Source organism: Capsicum annuum, chromosome 7, assembly GCF_002878395.1.
Source record: "Capsicum annuum cultivar UCD-10X-F1 chromosome 7, UCD10Xv1.1, whole genome shotgun sequence".
NCBI classification, from domain to species: domain Eukaryota; kingdom Viridiplantae; phylum Streptophyta; class Magnoliopsida; order Solanales; family Solanaceae; genus Capsicum; species Capsicum annuum.
The window spans coordinates 219,750,739-219,756,790 of NC_061117.1; the positions used below are offsets into that span (position 1 = coordinate 219,750,739).

Here is a 6,052-nt window from a genome sequence, read left to right on the forward strand (position 1 = left end):
TATGGACAGATTTAGAGCTGATCGTCGAAAAATAACGCCGGAAAGGACGCCGGAATCAGAGATTTTTTTGGAGGGAAAGAACCACCTTCTATTTTTAGTTTTTGGATTTTTTTTTATATTTTTGGAAACCTAGATATTTTATAATGGTGGCTGATGGAGTGGGTTGAAGTGTATTATTAAAAACTTGGGGATGAATTTGTTAAATTGGAAATATTGGTTAAAGTGTAGTATTAAAAACATTGTGGGTGAATTTGTTGAGTTGGATAAATTTATGGTGATGTGGATTAAAAAGGGTATTTGGCAAATTTTTTGCTACTTTTTAATAAACAACAAAATAGTTTTCAAAAGAGCTTTTTGGCCAACTTACCCAACTTACTATAACAGTTGAGTTACCCTATAATACTCTCAACTTACTATAACAGTTGATGAGTTACAGTAGACTGGCATTTAACTCTTATCTCTAATCATTTTTTTCTACAAAGTGCTACCAGCAGTTCTTGTGCCACACCATCCATGATCTCTTCATCCCCTTTGGCGTTCATCATCTCACTCAGTTTCTTAACTTTCTTCCTCACAGCCTCCCCGCTTTCCTCCGGTACCACCTTCCTTATCGCCTTTGCAATTTCTTCACTTTGTAAGTTGCCATCTTTGTCCCCCGCCGCTTCCACTGCCGCGCCAATATATTCCACAGCCTAGCATTCAATGGTTGGTCAATGTGCATTGGCATGACAATTATTGGCACACCAAACTTGATACTTTTCATGACAGAACTCCATCCACAGTGACTTACGAATCCACCTATCGATGGATGTTGAAGAATTTTTGCTTGAGGAGCCCATCCTTCCATAACCATTCCTCTTTCTCCTACCTTTTCAAGATACCCTTTCGGTAATGCATCTTGCATGCTAATTTTTTCACCTTGAGGAAACCTGATGACCCATATGAAGTTCACTTTGCTAAGCTCTAGACCTTTAGGTACTTCATGGATTTCTTCCTTGGATAGAAAATACTCACTCCCAAATGAAACAAAAATAGTTGAACTTTTTTCTTTCAGGTCAAGCCATTGTTTGATCTCCTCATGATCATCTTGGTCAATGGATTGTTGAACTAACGAACCAAGGGGGATTATTTTCTTGGAAAAAATATTTGAAAGATAATCCATATATTTTCCTTCAAAATCTCTGTAAGCTTTCACCAAAATAAGGTCACGTGATCGCCTTAGAGTGTCGCTTAAGGTGAACTTCTCATGATCCGGTATTTCATCAATATTTTTCATTATTGAAAGCATTTCATATTCGTGCAAGTAAATTTCAGGAAACGGAAACTTCTCTCTGTGTTTTCAGACATGTGGACGATCCAAGAAACGGTTGCTACACTATAAATGATGAATACAACAGCTGGAATGTTGAGAGAAGAAGCAAAATCAGCAGCCCATGGCTGATTGTAGTCATAAATGACTAAGTCTGGATTTAGAGCTTGTAATATTTCAGAAAATTTCGGATCAGCCATTCTGAAAGCATCTTTGAGGGTCCGCATGAGATGGGATGAAAGGCCATTTGTGGTGTGGTAACGAGGAGGAAGATTTGGCAAAGATGGAAGATGAAGGTCAACTAATTCTATGGATTGAGAATAATTCTCTATAACACTTTGCTTGAAGGAGTAATTGAGGTTTATAGGAGTAGAACACAGGTAAATGTGGAAGTCTCTATCTGCTAGCTTTTTGGCTAGCTCTAGATATGGACTTGTGTGACCATGAGCTAGCCATGGAAACATGAGTACACTAATGGTTTTCTTCTTGGCTTCCATTACTGACTAGATGTCTCTCTCTCTCTTAATTTCTCTCTTTATATGATGGCTCTAGCAAGTATGATTATACATCAATTTATAGTAGTTATTTGTCCATATCAGAGCGCAAGAGGAAAGAGAAAACCTTGAGACATAGCTCAAAGTTCACTTGGTGGGTGCACTTTTGAGCTAGATGATCGATAGTGTAGCCCAAAGGATAAATTTGTTCGGTTTAGGCCTAAAGCGGATAATACTTTTCATCGGTTTGGTTGTGACAAATATGGTATCAAAGTTGGACACTCTCTCAGTATGGTGGGCGAACCTAAGGGAGGACATGACTTTAAGGAGGTCTATGTGACGCCCCCCATGAAGGGCAGGTAAGCAGGACTGACAAGCTTCTTACAATGAGGTATACATGATACCTTAAGTAAAATCCATATAAGGGAGAAAAAGTGAACATCTTTATTATAAGGCATTATTCATGTTTGTGCCTAATTGATTGCGTCAACTACACAGGGCATATACAAGTTGCAAAAGTGATTTGATAACAAATTAAAGATTGAAGTGTTATAGGCCACCTATGTTGGAGTAAGTTTTCAGCCACTTCAACTCAAATGACATCGATCTTTCGACAGTGACAAGGTTTTCCTTCACAGTTTTTGTGGAAAAAACTATTTTGCACACAAGTATATGTGGTCGTATGTGGTCGTACTTGTAATATAGGATATTGAGTTCAGATATTATACATACAGCGACTTGTTGGATTGATCGTCTAGTATGAACTCTTATTTCAACTATTCGAGAAACAAAACAATTTTTGGATTTTATTATGCTAAAGTTAACTTTGAAAAACAGTAAAAATCAAAGCAAGCTAAGAAGAATTGGTTTAAATAATACTTTAAATCAGTAAAAACTTACACACCCGGTGTATATGATAATTTGATATCTATCAAAAGCAAGATGACCTCAAACTTCTCAACTTATGACATATATATTGATTTTTATTTTACAAATATCAAAAATTTTTATTTTGATATAATACGTACTGTAGCTTACTAAGTCCATCCCTACCAAAAGCAGGACCACAGTAAAGTGAATTAGAGCCACTAGTGGTGTCTCAGGATGTTTGCCTTTTGCAAGTCATTGATGACTTTTCGTTTTTCTTAACTTCCCACAAGCATGGTGCTTCCTTCAAAAATAAATGTATACTTATCAATTATAATATATTAGATAATAAAACACAGACAGAGTTAAGAGACTATATTCTCTTAACGTTATTTAAACAATAAAATGTAATTAATATTGATAATTTAAGCATTTGCTATTTTGTATTGATAATTTAAGCATTTGCTATTTTGTAACTCAATTTTCAAACAGAGACCGACATGTAGCGTACATTTTCATAGACTAGTTACATGAGATATTAAAGTTAAAAAATATTTTTTAACCTTACCAAACACTACTTGTATTATTATGAAAAAGGAGTGTGAAGTTGCTCATGATAAGTAAAAGTGAATGGAGGGAATAAAAAATGTTATTAAATCAGAGTCACACATGTTGTCCAAGGCTTCATTTATTTTGATTTAGATTAAGACATTTGAATTTGACTGCACATCTGAATAGTAAAGATGTATTCAAATCTAAATATTGAATGATTAAGACTATTTATTTTCAACTTCTGAATACACATATTTGTCACACCCCTTTTTTAACTCCAAAAGTTTAATTCTAAGCTTCGAATGGACTTTTATTAAAGTGATAAAATGAAGATTGGTTCCGAAAAAGGATTATTTTTACATTCAAAATCAGAGTCGTCACTTGGCATAATCTGGTCTGCCAAGTCACCATTGAAAAATCCTTTTCGAAACCATTTGACTCTTTAAACTGGTTTGCAAATAAAGATTTCGGCTAAGGAATCTGTTGACCGAGGGGAAGGTGTTAGGCACCCCTCGATCCCGTGGTTCGACCACGATCGCTTGGTGGAACGTATCGGCTAATTTTGACACTATGAATGTACAAACCACACAAACACGTAAAACAAGCAAACAAACAGACAAAAACAAAACGAATCAAAATATAACAACGCTCCCGCGCTTTACCCGACGCCTCGGGCCTTCCTCTCGAACGCCTTCCACCAACATAGTACGTCGGGGCATTCCCCGGTGAACAAATACAATTCCTTCGGGGGCATTTCATGGCAAATGAATACAATGTCAATTTCATGATAAACTAGGAAACATCCAACAAATATTCCAAACATTCCAACAATCCACCAATTCTAAAGTTTGCCTACCCGAGCCTACTGTTTGCCTACCCGCTCGACGACATATAACGTTCACTATTAACAATGAATCAAAATACCATAATATTTAATCCATGCTCATTTTAGTAACGAATTTAAACAACAAAACCATATCAATGAAATTAAGTCATCATAATCAACCAACACATAATCATAGCCAATGCAACCAATCAAAATGAAGAAGAGACCGGGTTAAAGAAATAGACCTCAATAGAACGTTCTCGTAGATAATAAAGAAGTCTAAGACCGAAATCCTCCAACACGGAACCCCAACGACTAACTCACTAAATCAATAATCCAAGAGTACCAACTGATCTGATTTCAACCAAGAATAAAACCCTAAAACAGGAACAAAATCGATGAATCCCCAAAGCTCGATCCCGGCGACAGAATACAAAATCAGACAAACCCAAAAACCCCCAATGCGCAGTATTGAAAATGAACCGCGAAGAAGACAAACCCAAAGCCTAAGAAATGCAGCAGAAAGACTAAAAAAAATGTGGCTTAAGCTCCTATGAGCTCAGACGAAGGGCAAGAGTTGAGAAAACTGAGTATAATTTCAATGAGATCTTATCGAAATCAACCCGAGAATGACCTAATCAACCAGTTCCAATAAGTTTCAGTGTATTTTGATGTTTTCCAGCAACTGTGTCGTCGAAACAGTAACCAGGCGCGCACAGTGAACGGTTGACGAACAGTAAACAGTCGCTGGTGCTAAATTTCTCCAGAAATCCAAGGACAACGATCGGATCTCAAACCATCTTCTCCTTGTTTCCAACTCTCTCTATCGATTTTGTGTGTGTGTGTGCGATTTAGTGTGTGTATATATGTTTCTATGTTGCAAACCAAAAACGTATGTGCGTGTGTGCGTATTTGTTGTAGAAGAGAGAGTGGAGAGTGTGTGTTCTTATGAACGATGAAGAAATGGATTTTGCATGTGGGCCATCTATGGCAGTGATGTCGTGTGAATTCTCTCCTGATGAGTTTTGTGAGGATGAGTGATCTCTTCTTGGGGAAATTCTAGTGAATGAGGAAAAATCCTCTCCTGGTGAGGTCCCTGTGTGTGCTCTCTTTTTTTGTATGGTGAATGGTTATATATTTAAAAAAAAAAACAAAAAAAAAATCTTAAGGGGCCTTGTGGGGTATGGGTGAAGAGGCTATGGGTATCTATATCTAGGAAATTTCCTGGAAGGTCTCTTTCTAGTGTATTTTTTTTTTGGACAAGAAAAAGAAGAGGGAGGTGACGTGGGGTAGGGGTATGGGTGGTGAGGGTGGTTAGGTGTTCTCTTATAATTGTAGGGCTTGTTGGGAGGTTTTAAAAGAAGACAAAATTTGTTAAAAATTGTTATTTGAGATAAAGATAAGAATAAATAAATAAATAAATAAAATGATGAGGTGGTTATTTATTGTCATTTTGTGGGAAAATTATAGAGTAGGGTTAGAGTGTGTGATAACGGAGTAAGAATTATTTTTGACCGGACAAAATTATGTGTCTACAATATTTTATTTATTTATAAATATATTAAAAGTAGAATTCAAACAAGTTAATAATTATATATTAGAAAAATATTTAACCTAATAAAATAAAATTACTATTTGATTAAAAATGAGACATTTTTGTTTGATAGTGATGGTTTGTAATAGTGATAGTATGGTGATGGTAATGGACTAATGGTTAATGTTAGTGACTTGTAATATTAGTGGTAATAGTTATGATGATAAGGGTGTTAGGTGTTGTAGTGATTGTCATGATGGTGACGACTAGTAGTATTATTTTTGGTTGATGGTGAAGTTGGTTAATGTTAAAGTTGACGGTGTTAATGGTAGTGACTGAAGAATGTGTGGTAGTTAGTGACAGATGTAATTTTGATGGATGAGGTGGTTGATTGTAAGGATTGATCGTACTAATGGTAGTGACTAATAGTAGTGGAGGTGGTGCCGATGATGACTATAGTGGTGGTGTTG

General features: G+C 36.1%; 1 pseudogene; it reads right to left on the reverse strand.

Moving 5' to 3' along the window:
- Window positions 1–296: 296 nt before the first annotated feature.
- Window positions 297–2,303, reverse strand: LOC107877390 (annotated as a pseudogene).
- Window positions 2,304–6,052: the final 3,749 nt, after the last annotated feature.